This window comes from Molothrus ater, chromosome 2, assembly GCF_012460135.2.
Source record: "Molothrus ater isolate BHLD 08-10-18 breed brown headed cowbird chromosome 2, BPBGC_Mater_1.1, whole genome shotgun sequence".
Classification (NCBI taxonomy): domain Eukaryota; kingdom Metazoa; phylum Chordata; class Aves; order Passeriformes; family Icteridae; genus Molothrus; species Molothrus ater.
In genome coordinates this window covers 71,078,574-71,093,207 of record NC_050479.2, presented here as the reverse complement: position 1 = coordinate 71,093,207, position 14,634 = coordinate 71,078,574, and the positions used below count along the sequence as shown (strand labels likewise).

General features: G+C 42.4%; 1 protein-coding gene across 3 annotated transcripts in view; it reads right to left on the bottom strand.

Annotated features, from left to right (window-relative positions):
- The window catches only part of SPATA13 (spermatogenesis associated 13), a 158,734-nt gene that overhangs the window by 45,220 nt on the left and 98,880 nt on the right, over nt 1-14,634 (bottom strand). The window contains exon 1 of one of the 3 annotated variants that reach the window (XM_036404150.2): nt 1,345-1,397. The exons of the other annotated variants lie outside the window; for them this stretch is intronic. The gene's annotated coding sequence lies outside the window, so the exon portion shown is untranslated. Of the gene's footprint in view, nt 1-1,344; nt 1,398-14,634 lie in introns of those variants that run through there. 3 annotated transcript variants of the gene reach the window in all.

The following is a 14,634-nucleotide window of genomic DNA, read 5'->3' as shown; positions in this document are numbered from 1 at the left end:
TAACTCTCAAACAGGAGGCAAGGAAGAGGAAAACAGACATAATTTTTCCTAGACTTGCTTCTGTTGGAAGGCTGTGTGACACTTGACTGACTTGTCTGTCCCCTGGCACATAAAATTCTAAGAAATTACATCAAGTGCACAGCAAAGTCTTTTTCCCTACAAAAGAAAACAAGAATTAAAAGCAATACATCCAGAAGCCACCCTATGCTATGGTGACAACAAAATGAGAACTTAAACCTGAAAGTGACTAGAGCGTTTGGGACATGCTGTACAGGATCTCCTCCTCAGCTGAGCCTGGGAGATCCAGCAGACCAGATCACACTCTAGTACCTGGGAAAGCTGTGGGGGGGACCACCAGCCATGTGTCTCCTGCCCCAGCCAGGGGTCTTAGCCAGGCAGACGTTTTCCCCACCGTGATAAACAATGCCCCGAAAACCACTGGGATGCCCAGTCTGAAGCTGGATCCACCTTAAAAACAAAGCTTATACACGGTTCTTTCAGCAAGGGACAGTGGGATCTTCGAAAACTTGCCACTGTCGGCGGGGTCATGGGGGCGGCAGGGGGAATTTCCCCCTCACCCGAAACAAGGAAAGAACGTAGCTGTGCTTTGGGGAAGGCGGCAGACCCCGGACCCTTCTTTGTCTCTTTCCCATCGCAAGGGCCGCGGGGGCTGGGAGAGCAGCGGGGACGGGGGCTTGGGCGAGGCGGAGGCGCAGCGGCAGGAGGTGCAGGAGCCAGCCGGGGGTTCCATCGCGGGGACACCGCCGAGCGCCCGGCGGGACCCGCACAGCCAGTGCCCACCTCCACGTGAAACGCGGCAGCTGCGGAGCCCTGCCCGCTGCCTTTCGGGCTGCTCCCTCCTCCTGCGCGCACTTTCAAAGTTTTGCGAGGCTCTGCTCCTCTGCGGATAAAAGGATTTACTCGCGCTTCAGCAAGACGCCTGGAACATCCCCCGCCGCAGTTTTAATCCCCGCTAGTGACGGGGTCGCGGCGGAGCCTGCCGGGCAGCAGGGCAGGGCAGAGCCGGGCCGAGCCCCGCCGCCGCGGCACCCGGGCCGGACAAAAGCCCGCCGGCCACCCAACCCTCGGCTGGCCCTTGAGCCCTGGTACCGCTCTTTCCACGCGGAAAGAAAACACCGAACGATAAACGAGCACAAGACGCTGCTCTCGGCAGAGAAGTTCCCAGAGAAAGCGGCTCTGGGAGAAACTGCACCTGAGCGGGCAGAAGGGGCGCGGGTGGGGGGGAGGGGGGGGAAGACGGGAGAACAAACACAACGAGATGAGATTAAAAACCCAGCTCGTAGCGTGGAGCCCGCAACAGCAGCCCCGAAGCAGCGCCCTTACCTGGGGAGAGCCGGGGCTCCCCGCCGCCGCCGCCGCGCGTCCCGGCCGCTGCCCGCTCCCGCATCGCTATGGCAGCGGCGCCCGGCGGGGCGGGGCTGCTCCAGCCGCCCCCGCGCCCGGCAGGGTCCGCTCCGCCCGCCCCGCTGCCTCCCGCCGGGGCTCCGGCGCTGCCGCTCGCTGCAAGGAGCCTGCCTGCCTTCCCACCGGCGGAGGAACAAACGGCCGCGCAGCGATGGTCACGTTTAAGAGCTTAAAAATTTCCTGGATGGTGCCCCGCCCCGCCTCTCCGTCCCTAGGTCCGTATGCCCCGCTCACGAGTGCAGTTTGCACGGCTCATTGATCAAACTCACCCTTGGTTCCCAGGCTCGAATTCTGTCCAAAACCTGGACAACTTTTTGGCTTGCTGCTATTCGTCAAACTTAACAGCAGAAGCAACGTTTTATGCACAATCTGAACAGAGTTCGTATACTACAAGGAAAAATTTGTAAGACAGTGTCTAAAAGCCCTGTGTCGTGACTCCTGGCAAAGGCATGTACAAACTGGTAGCCCTTGCTCAGAAAGTTTATTGTTCAAAAAAATATTTCTACACTTGGACTGGAACTGTAAATATAATTTCAACAGTTTTATTGAAGCTCAGGTAAGATACCAGAGAAATTGGGGCAAGACAGACTGGATGGCAGAGCAGATGCCCTAAAGAACTAGCAAAGGCCATCAGGCCCAGTGCCTCTCCTCCGAGACTGGTGTGACTGCACATGCAGTGTGATTAATTCTCTGGAGAGCAGTACAGACACACTCTCAAAGGCAAGGTGTAGTTAGGGGGTGAGGCAAACAAATGGGCTTAAGGGATGCAGGTCAAATGAGGTAGCAAATAACTAGGAGTGACCACAGAAGTCTCCAGCAGTCAGCAGCAGCAGGCACAGCCTGCCACCAGCCCTGCTCTTGCAGCCACAGCTTTCTGGTACATCCCATGGAAGGAGTGAGTTTGGAATAATGACTCAAATGAGGGGGCAAGGTGGTTGCTTTACAGTGCTGGGCATGGGAAGCAAAGAAGAAATAAATGCAGAGCCTCCCTGATATCTGTAAGGATTTGTGCTGGTCACTTAAAAACTTCTAATAGCGTTATTCAACCCCAAGTTTCAATGGGTTTGTGTTCCTATGTTCCTTTAAGTTTCTTTCCAGAGATATCCAAGGTATATGCATCACACTCCTTCGGAGTATACATTTTAATCCACAACCTCTGCTTTCTCAGAGAAAGGAACCTTCAGTTCCTCAGGTGTCCTCAATCGACCAGCTGGACAAAAAGACAAAGCACAAAAAACTGTTGAGCTGAATTGAGCCACTAATTTGGGTCTTTCCTTTATCCAGCCATCAATGTTTTGGAAACTTAAAAAATAACTGATAATTGAGATCTGAAACCATCTTTTAAATGTAGTTGAAGTTCATCAACAGATTAAACAGGCTTGAAGAGCTAGAAATTATCAAAGAAGGTATTGGCAGATTAACAAAGTGCTCACAAAAACTTAATTTCCTTAGAAAGCCACACTAAAACTCACTTTAGATAATAAGAATTTATATTGCATGTTGTATTTTTTAAATGTCACTACATTTAAGGAAGAAAATACTTAGAAACTTGCAGTTTCAGCTATAACTGTATCTAGTCAATTAGACATTTGTCAAGTTTCTGAAAGTAAATAGTTTTAATCTTCCAGACTTGTTCATCATAGCTTTTCTGCTGGTAGTGCAGTAAAACCCTCTTCTAAATCTTGCAGGTTCACTGATTCAGTCAGCCCTTCCACATGTGCATACTATTCAGAGAAACTTGGATGCAGTGCACTAAAGAGTGTGTCTGAGAACAGGATTAACTTCGTGTACTGGAGACCAATAATTAACAAAATCTTTTCTTAATCTGATTTTTTTTTTTTGAAGGCTGATAAATTGTATATAGTGTTCAAGTGTCATCACACCAAGGTCTAGTAAACTGATGCCAAACAGAATTTATCAACTGAACTGCCATGAGAAAAAAGGCAAACCCCTTTTCCAGCTATAAACTTAAACCCTTTCAGTTTCATACAAGCCATAGTATTTCCTCAAAGTTACAAACCAAAGTTTCAGGAGATTAGTCCTTCCTATATTAAGGTTTTTCTACAATCCTAAAAAAGCAAAATGAGAGTACTATTACCACTTGCCATTGAGAATCCTTGCTAATGCAAACAAATCCGTAACACTTGCATGGGTATTTCTGGAAGACTGAGCTATATACTCTGTTATTTACAGACTAATGTTTTGCCTCCAGATGAACAACAAAAGCTGCAGTGAGCAGAGAGGCAGTGCCAGCAGTACATGTTATGGTTGACCAAGTACAGCAATTTATGAAGGAAGGAACTTCCAGAAGAAATCCCAGATTGGTACATGCGTGAGATTTCTAATAGTGATTTGACATCACACTTAGCGCAACAAAAATGAAATGCTTGTTTTAGAAGCTCTAAGTCTGTTCTTTAAAAGAGGTTTAAGGCACATGTGACAAGGAGTGAGAAGGATTATTCCAAGTGTAATACAGGTGGGAAAGGATTACAAAAAATGTGACATGGGAGAATGAATATAGAGTTTTAAAGATGAAGGAACAACCTCTCCCAGCTTTTAATTGGTAGTGATACATCTCTTAGATTTTTCAGAATAGCAAAGGGCACATTTATATCATGAAGTCACATACATAAATCTGAAAAGTCTGAATAAGAATGCTTCTATCTACTTAGTTTAGAAATCCTCTCTTCCACTCCTGCAACAGTTATTTCTTTCATGTTTCTTTTATAAATACTTTCTAAAAGTCTGCTTCAAAGTAGTAATTTATTTTTTTTACAAAGGACTCTTGAAATAGAGTACAAAGAAAAAAAGCCAAAAGGAATAACTTCAGTAAAACATAAAAGCACTTGTCCTACTTCCACAGCTACTGGGCAAGATGGCAAAGGAAGTGACTCTCTAAGATATACGCTAAATTAATGAATGACCAAATGTAATTATTAAGATGCAGAATTGCTGGAAAAATAGATCCCCTTGCTTTAAATGACAGTGTCTTTTCCAGGCTGCAGTACATAACTAAGGCTCCAGTTGTGCAATTTGCACCTTCCTTTTAGATCCCAGGCAAGTCTCTTCTGCAAGCAATTAACCCCCAAGGAATCTTTACATACTGACAGGTCCCACAGGGGGAATTGAGCTGAGTCATATATCTATTGAAGTTAAAGGCAACTCCCCCAACAACTTCACTGGGAGTAGGAACAAGATCTCAATTTTTTTTAGTTAGAAATGAGTGAATAGTAGTATGTTTGTGTATGTAAGCTCAAACTAATATAGGCAGCTAATTATTTTCATCTGGTTTTTTTTTAATATATAAACGATGTGAAATTAGGGTAGGATTTTTCCATTTTTGTATCTCTGCAAGCAAATTAATACTAATAAATGGAAACAGATTTTCCAAAGCCAAGACCTTTGTCGTCTTGGCACTGAAAACGTCCAAGGTGACAAAATTAATCACATTGCTAAGAAAAACACTGAAAGGACAGCCTGAGCTAAACTGCTGCATCAACTTTCTGATTTGGCCAGTGAAAGTCCCCATTGCCCACATGCATGAGGCTGGTGTGCAGCTTCCTAAAGGCGCTCCTGCTTGCATTTACTTCGCTGCTGATAAAAGCAATTACTGACCCAAGTGAGAAAAGTTTATCACAGTTTGGTATAAATCACAATACACAACAAACTGTTTTCCCCTCTAATCTTCTTTTAAATGTGCTTTGCAAGGCTGAGCTTGCTCAGCTCTCTTAAACACAGGGACCTAATTTAGAGAGAGCACAATAACCCACTGGAGTGACGCCATCAATGAAAAATGACCCTTGTGTACCAGGTTACCATTATCCCATCTCTGAGTTGCTCTTACTCACCCACCACTACAGCTGCATGCAACTTAATGATGGCTTCAGCCTTTCAGGCTGCTAGAATGCTATTTATAACCCCACGGGGTCTGACTGCGATGCTATTCTTCTTCCCCATCCTCAAGAGGCATTATTCAGACAGCATGACATGGAGAGATGGCTGGTACTACAGAAGAGCAGTTTCCAATAAACAGATTATTGTGTTTTAACATAAAGAAGACTTCCAGTTACCAATTAGGAAGGCTGAATTGCACCTTTATTTTGTGTCTCACAAAGTATAAGAAGTAGGAAGAGAAAGGACTGTGGAGATGAAAAGTTGACAGAAATAGGAAGGAAAAGAGATTAGTCAAGAATTTCTTTCTTTTCTTCCCCCCCCCCCCCCCTTCACTATATATTTTTCATTTTCTTCTTGAAAAATGTTAGATTTTCTGTTAGATGGATGTACATTAAAGTGATATGGACTAGTTGGGAAGAACGGGCAAGATTTCATACTTGGGAGTCGTCCACTCTGCAGCCTTTTGCTTTCTCTTCCTGGTCTGCTCTAGCTGCCATCCTTTCCTATGTCACACTCACTGCAGAATCTGATGGCTCTGCAGCCATTCTGTATTTATTTTCCTTGCTCAAAATAATAGCATGTAAAAGTGACTATTAGCAGCTCTTTATCAACCTTCTTCCCCACCCACTTAATTACCCTGCCATCCTCTCTTCCCTATTCAAAACTGTTCTTCCAAAATTACCTGAGGATATGAAGGCACTTTGTTATGCAACAAGGAGGGGGAAAAAAAGATGGAAAAATAAATACACAGAGAAAGGGTCTTGAGGAGTTTGTGGGCTGAGGACCACCTGCAGTGGGTTAATGAGTGATTTCACTCCAGAGGCTGGAGTGAAAGCGAGGAGAATTTTTGTGTGTGAGCCATAGCAAGGGGCCGTGCCGTATGTGGGTTTATTTGATTTTGGAAGGATGATGCTTCTCCCTGGGCTCAGGGAGGAATCACAAGCAGCACTCAGTGCTCACTTAAATCATTGAGCAGCGCTGAAAGGAGGACAGATACAACAGTGCTGCAGAGGCACAGTGTCCATCAGATACTAGAAAAGTGAAGCAGGTAGTGGACTGTGTTAGGAATGATGGCTCAGTAGTAGAAATTGTGCAAAGATACATAAGATCATCTTGCTTCTCATGCTTATTATAACAAAATAACAGGTCAACAGAATAATTAGCCAGTGTGACATTACAGAAATTCCCACCTGGTTACAGTGTGGCTGCAGACCTTAGGTACCTTTGTGCTGGCCAGAGCAAAAAACCCTGAATTACAATTACAGCTTTTGATAAGCTCATGAGAGCAGAACAGTGAATATTTCAGTAAGATTAAGAAAAAAACAAACAGGTTGCACTTGGTGGAAATGATTGGAGCATCCTGTTGTTAGGAGGTTCCTAGGTAGTATTGATTCATGGCCTTCAAGAACTACACAGTTGCTTGGGATTTATTTCTCAATTAGTACCAATACTTTTCTTTATTTAGTCTCTCTCCAAAATTACAGACTTGCTATCTTTGTTACAGTCTGAAGAAAAATTAGCATTCATGGCTGTATTTCTTGTGCTAGATGGTTTAATTACTATCTCCACCATGTTTTTCTTTCAGACAAAAAAAATCATCTTGCTAATTCTACCTTTAGTTTGTCAATTTCTACTTTTTGTTGAATTTACTTGCTTGGATCTGAAAAGCAAGGAAAGAATAATCTGAGCAAAGCAGGTGACAAGGGCTACAACAACATTTATGTGGTTGGTCTTTTCAATAACATTTGTTCTCTGAATTTAGCCTGCCAGAAAACTTCAAAGCAATTACAAACCTACATCTAATAGTCATCATTCAGTTTTTCTGCTGTTGTAGTAACTAATTTTCTTCATTATTAGTACTAAACTCAAGAATATTTTTAAAGCATGGATGATCACATTAAGCAAACTGTCTGTTCATTTTGTCCAGAAAAGAAGTTACCTAATTTTAAAGATTCAGAAAACACACAATGCCACTCACTTGAAAATTTGTCTGGACAGAGAATCAGACAAAAATGTGTAAGTTTTGGACTAGCTTACTTAAAGTTGTTTTAAAGAGACCCGTACATATTAAATTAGAACTTTTTATCTGCGGTATACTCAAAGAAATCTCTTTCAGTCTTATGTTTTTTGTAATATTTCAATTGTTTCTAGGAATCAATACAAATAACACATATTGACTGCCTCTGTAAGATGTGGCAGCTGCACAAGTTAGTCACATTTTGATAGGAAATCAGATTATTTTAAAACCAGAACTCTGTAGTCGTGCAACTTCCTTCCTATTAGAACAGCAAGGAAGAAATTCTAGCTTTAGTAGCCTGAGATGGAGTTAGTTATGTATATCTATGCTACCAAATTACATAACTGCCTGAAGTGGGGGAACTGGAAGCAGTGCACCAAGTTTTATGGCCATTGGCTCAGACACCCCTATTCCTATAACTAGTAGTAAAACAACTCTGTATTCTTCTACCACCAAAAGTAATGGTAAATTATCTGAGAAAAAGGAAACACCCATTTCAGGCAGGAGAGATATCTTTATGACATCTTCCCTGGGGCTGGAGAGGACAGATTCTGGATTTTGTTTCTCTCCGACCTTGGCAGTTCAGCATACTTTTCTCAGCTTAAGTGCCATATGTGTAAAATATGTGATGATAGGAGTAGTGCTTATAACCTATGGGTCTGCAAGGACCAATCCATCAATGCTCCTCTGGCACTTTGATGCTTACAATGATGATAGCTATAAAAAGTGTACACATAGGGAAAATAATCCATTATCTACCCGTGCAGAGGACAAACTCGAAATTCCATTTTTTGAAAGGAGTTCAGATTCAAGTGGCTGTTTCAAGATTCAACTGACTATTTTGATGATGGTCCATTAATCTTCTAAACTGGAGTTTGCAGATTTGGCTAATAATTTATGTCTTGTAAGAGCACAGGATAGCCCTGAACCTGAAAGATTACACATAGGCTTACTGAAAAAGTTAATTTATGTTGGTGAGCTGTCTTTGCTTTGGTTCCTGTCAGTGACACTGTCATTTTTAAAAAGACCTTATGCTTCAGGTTCAGAAAATCAATTGAGGAAAACCTTACCAGCCATACCCTCAACATTCTGGGGTACATAATTAAACTACTAAGCTGGAAATATGAGCCATGTTTCCAGTTCCAGTACGAAAGGGAGTCAGTTTGCACAAATTCCTGTCCTAGGGTCTGTCTTTTATCTAAGCAATACTGAATACCTGAGCCTGATCTCTTCCCACCTCTTGCCTTTCATTACATAATTTAGCAAACTTCATTTCTATGCCAGGAAAGGAGTGGCTGCCTTTTTGTCTTGTTACCACACACTGACCCAGAGATGCTGTTGCTCCCCACAGATCACCTGATCCTGTTCACATAATCTCCTTTGATCTACTTGGTCTCTAAGGATGAAGGTAGAATAGGTGCTTCCTGCCAATCTAAGAGCAAGCTACCACCTAAAGGGAGAGATGCTGGACATGCCTTCTGCTTTTTCCTGCCAGGCTGTGAGCTGAAGCAGCTCCCCTGGCTGCACCCGAGCTGTTGCTGGGCAGGAGGTGGAAGTAAGCATCCAAGGGCAGGGGGGGAAGTGCGGGAATGAGGGTGGAAATGCTTTCCACAAGCAACAGGACTCCTGAAATGGGTCCAGACTTGAAATTTTTCTCAGGATCTTCTCAAGAGTGCTGTGTATTGGAAGGGGCTGGGGAAACATGCAGTTGCCCTCAGCAATTCCCCATGTGCTGTGTTTCTGCCACAGGTGCCAGAATGTGTGGGTGGGAGGTGGGTATGTGAGTGGTGGTGCTGGGTGGGTGCCTGTAGCAGGTTCATACAGGAGACACAAATAATCTCTGAATTCTGGGGCAACATCACAAACAGTAAGTATATTTCACTGTGTTCTCTGGAAAAGCAGGGGAAATACTTTCTCCAGAAAACAGTTAATATAATTTTTTATGATGCATTGTTGTGTCAGAGATTATGATCAATCATTACGGTAAATAGACATTTTAAACTGCTTTGTATTCAATCTCTGATTCAGTTTCAATTCCAGCCTCACCACAAAAAAGTACAAATATAATCACAATGCACAGCAATCAGGATTACTGTGTACCTCAAAACAACCATTTGTAAAATAACTCAGTAAAGATGTTGCCTAACTCTTTTTTTGATGCAGCAAAAATCTTGGCAGGCCAATCTATACTTGAGTAGTTTACTTAGTCTCATTGGTAGGATGAACACTGCATAGAGGCTAATATTTAGTATTGTGCTGGAATCAGTTGGTTTAAAGCCTGTTTTCACCAGCCTCTGCAGCAGCAGGGAACAGGGCCTCCCTGTCTGTGCCTGCAGCCAAACCATATGCAGCATATGTTCAGCTGAGGCACTGCTGACACCCCCTGTCAGCATCTGGTAATTTTCCTAGCAGCTACAAGACTTACATGAAAGTTTTAACTCTGAAAGTCCTAAAGAGCCACAGACAGTACATTCCAGAATAATTGTTTTAACCAAGGAGCCAGAGATGCACCTTTGTAACAGCATCAGCAGGCTGAAGTATCATCTTTATACTTCACTGTACCAGGCCAAAAGATTCTTTGTTTGTGAGAAATCCTGCTGTTGTTCAGCTCATAAGCAGCTCTTGCTCAGTGTTCAGCCCTCAGAGTTACAGATACTGCTGCCTGAGAAACACTGAAATAACAATCATGCTGTTCCATGCACAGTATTCTATGGCTTGATTTTCCAACACTTAATCAAAGTACATCATACAAATAAAAACTTGGAAATTATTCAAAATTGACTGCTACATCTTTCACTGTTCCAAAGGCTAGGGACCCCTTCCTAAGGTTTACAGTAAGACACCATGACTTCTACTAAATCATTCAGCATCCCAATGAAGCATATTCTCTTTTCTCTCTTCTGAGTCTTGCTCCTCTCATTGCCTGGAGCACGAATGCTACAGGACTGTTACTAGTAGAAACCAGCAAGCAATTTTTAGCCAAATCTCATTTTACTGGAACCTCTAAGCTTTTGAGAGCTTATTAGTTCAGATTTAACCTGGTATTAAATGAGAGAGAGTGAAATCCAGGCTTTATAGCAAGTATTAAACAGCTTTGCTAACACATAGTAATGAAAAGCAATTAGCATACGACCAAGTCCAGGCTCATTTCACTTAAACCAGGAACTGTTTTCCCAGGGAGGCTATTGAGTATTTGTGACTACTTTTTGCTGCAGTATTCTTACACGGAATCATGTGATGCTTTCATCCTATGCTGAGAGCTTTGGAAAATACTTCACTGGCATCAGCAACCCACTTTTGTTCTCATAAACTTCTACCTATTTCCTGACGTCCCTTAATGAGTAAACAACTCTTAACTTTTAAGTTGTTAGCTTAGCTAATTATGCTTAAAGTTACAGAGAAACCTCTCTAATTTACCAAAGACTCCTAAAAGCTCAGTTTTGTTTGGGTTTTTTGCTTATTTCCCTAGAAAAGCACAACAGCCAACTTGACAGTCACTACTCCAAGAAAACTGGCAGTCAGCAAGTTGCTTAATCCTCAGTTTACTAGCTGATTTCATACCGCAAGTTCAGTTAGAGTGCATGGCTAGAGCTGTGATCTTGCAAATGGTTTAAGTAGGTGATTCTCTGTTGTTGCATGCTTAAAATCACACTGATCTCAAGAGATAATCTACAATAAATGTGTGTGCACCTAATAGTTAAACTGGGGGAGTAAGGGCAAAGGCCAACAGCGTGATTGTTTATTTTAAAAAGATATGTTTATTAACGCACAGGTGTATTTGAATTAAAGTGAGACTGCTCCAACAGTTCTTAGAGCAGAACTGTGCCTTGGGCTTTGGTCAGCCTTAAGTATAAGCCTAAAAGCAAAATTCAGGTTTTATTTGTATTTCTGAATTTCTCTTTGCAGGTGAAATCAAAGAGTATCTCCTTCCCTGCCTAGCAGGAAAGGCAGGAGCTGCCATTTTGGAAGTAATTTGCCTTGTTTGTAGATGGAATTAAACCACATTACTTAAAGCTTTCAGGTCCTGTCTTTTTCCTTGCAAACAATGGGAGATTATTTTTTTTATCTGCATACAAAACAGTGAGAACAGCTTTTTAGAAACAGTATGTTACAACACTTTTTCAATGCCAAATACAACACAGACCAACTGTGCCGTCTTCTCCTGAAAAAAGTTTTGTACAAAGATAATACTTAATACTGTAATTTGCACAGGCTACACTGTAGTATGATCACATTAAGATACATATAGTCACTCCATATTTCTCCTGGCTTCCCAAAATGTACACAACAGACCATCTTAGTAGCCTTTGGCAAAGTCTGCCTTTCAAAATTTCTGAGTGACAGTGGAGGACAGCGCTCCAGCCCAGTGCCATCAGTGATGACACACCAGTACACACAGCCACCAATGGCTCAGCTCTATGGCTGCATGGGCTTCTGCCCAAAGAAGGTGGGGTCCAGGAAGCTGGAGTAATGCCAGGGAATTTGCCCCCCAATGACACTGCCAGTGGGATCTCCTTGAAGTCACAGAGTGCAAGCAGTCAGTTGCGTAGTGTGTGAGCTCCACAGAATAATGCAAATGGCTTTGCTAGATAAACTGCACAGATTATCTGCAACTCTGAAAACCATATACACATTAACAGGGAGACAAACCACACTGCAGCCAACACACAAAACTTTAGATATTTTGATATTAGTCTCAGTCATGGTTTTGCACTTAACTGGAAAAAACTAATAAAACCATAATTATAAAACAAAATTAATTACCGCCATATACACCTAAATGGTTATGCCTTCCAGCAGCTACTAACTACAATGTCGGCTCTTCTGGATAATATTTAATCTGCATATATGAAAATCCATTGCACAAAATATTGTCCAGTTCTAGTACAAACCTTGTTCCAGAAAACCTGCTTGGTTTTTTGAAAGAGCCTGTTGTTGCCTGGATTCTGGGCTCAGTTTGTTGAGCCCCCTGTAAGCCTTTAAATGCCTCTGGGAGGAAAAGGGACTCAGCATGATCCACAGTCAGTACCTTGTGGGATTGAGCCTTAAGTTAATGTATAACAAACGGCTGCACAGCAGTGTGTGAAATCAGCAAGTTAAACATGCACTTGGAATAACTGTAACACAGAAGGAAGAATATTTACAGGACCATTTCATTAAAATCTTGTCTTGAAGAGTCTTGTATGCAGCATTCCTATATATTTTCCAATAAAAAGGTAAGGTTTGGGAGTGTGCTGATGAAAGTAAAATTAAGTAGACAAGGCAGAAATAATCTGAAGTTGCAACCAAAGCCTTCCAGTTAAATATGGTGCAGACTGTGATCTGGTTATTATCAGCTGGAATCTACCCTGAGCAAGCTGCACCTGACAGCAAGGACAAAGTGGATGACCCAGAATGGTACGCAGTGAATACATATCTGTGAAAGTGAAAATAACAAGGAACCTCAAAACTTTATCACGCAGCTCTAGTACTGGCAGGTGTCAGCAGCAGAGCCAAATGCCAAAATCATACCTGGTGATACTGAAGCAGATGAAAGAGGCAGAACTCAAAGGTACAATTATGTCTCCAAGGGCTGCGAAGTGGCACAGGAAGGCAATGGGGTGTGCAGCAGACACTGCTGGTGGGGAGCGGAGCTATCCCAGTGGCAGAACAGTGTGGAACAGCAGATAGATGCCTGCCAGAAATGCGCCAGGGACACGCGCCTCCCTGCTTTTCCTGCCTGGCATTCAGTGGGGGTGCAGCTCCACTTTCCCAGAGACCCACGTGAATCCCGAGAGCCTGGCACCACGTACAGAAATATGGAGCCCCCCCCGGCTGTCCAGTCAGAAGGACGTGTACAGCTCTCTCCTGTAGATCCCTGTATAGAAGACACAGTTCTGTGTTACAGAAAATCTGCTGGAATGTGATTCAATCTTCCCTTTTTCTCCATAGAAGATATAATCGACTTTCAATTGCATATTTTTCTGAGTTAGAAAGAGGTGAAGAATAACTGCAATTGTGAATGCAAGAGAACATTAATTCAAAGAGAAATTAATTTCTGTCTTGCAGTTCTCATAGTTATTCCACAAATAATCAAAATGAGAATTTTTAATGGCAATACCATATTAATTTCTTAAAATTGGAAATGCCAGCAGATTTCCTTAATAATAGGTTTACATATCCAATATAATTTTCAAAACCTAATTAATAATTTATAATGAAGTACAAGGCTTCATATTATGTCTCATGCAATAATCTGAAACTCATACATTATGGAATTCTCTATTTCTAGTTAAATTCATTTTAGCTGAATTCTCTGCTGGGATCCCAGTACCAAGAAAGTTAACTGTATGGATAAAGAGGATAAAGACAGAACTATAACTCCACAATGTCTGGCTTATGCTCAAGGCCTTCACTAAAAAGGAGGAAGCAAACTCCTCAGAGCCATGCTCTTCTCATGCAAGACTGGGCTTTTACAACATTAAGCTTTCTGAGTCAGACACAAGGTCCACAAAAGTTGAGGGGACTTTCCCCTGCTTCTATAAATCTGTAAGTAAAGATTATTAAAAAAGCTAAGTCAAAGCAATTTTCTTGGTCTCAGGTCACCCATCAGGGTGCACATCTAGAGTGTTGACATGTAAATATTGATTTTGATTATGGTGCTGGGAGGGGAGAAAATGAAGAAAATACTAAATATATCTTTGTTGTTTGATATTTTAGGAGAAACTGAAATGCAAATAATACTACATTGCACAAATTGATCTCCAGTCAATCTGTAACTCACAGAATAGCAGGCTGAGTTGAGGTTGGAAGACACCTCTGGATACCATCCACTCCAGCCCCCCTCACTGAAGGGTGGAGGTTCGAAGACATCTGTGGAGATCACCTGATCTAGCTCCCCTGCTCAAAGCAGAGTCAGCTAGAGCAGGCAAGCAGAGCTGTGTCCTGTCAAGTTTTAAATAATATTTTGAAGTCTATAAGGATGGAAATTCCAGAACATGTGTGGGCAGCCTGTTCCAGTATTTCAGCAATTTCAGAAATTTCCTATATTTCAGTTTGTGCAGATTGTCTCTTGCCCTTTTACTGGACACCAGTGAGAAGAGTCTGGCTCTGTTCTCATTATCCTCTTTACTGTTTCAGTCCCATCAGGTATTTATGCACATTAATAAGATCCCTTCAGCATCCTCTTCCCCAGTATGAATGATCCCAGCTGTCTCAGCCTCTCATCATATGTCAGATGCTCTAGTTGGTGTAACAGGTACTACTCCTAGTTTTATATCCCCTGCAAACGTGCTGAGGGTGCAGTCCCATCAAGAATG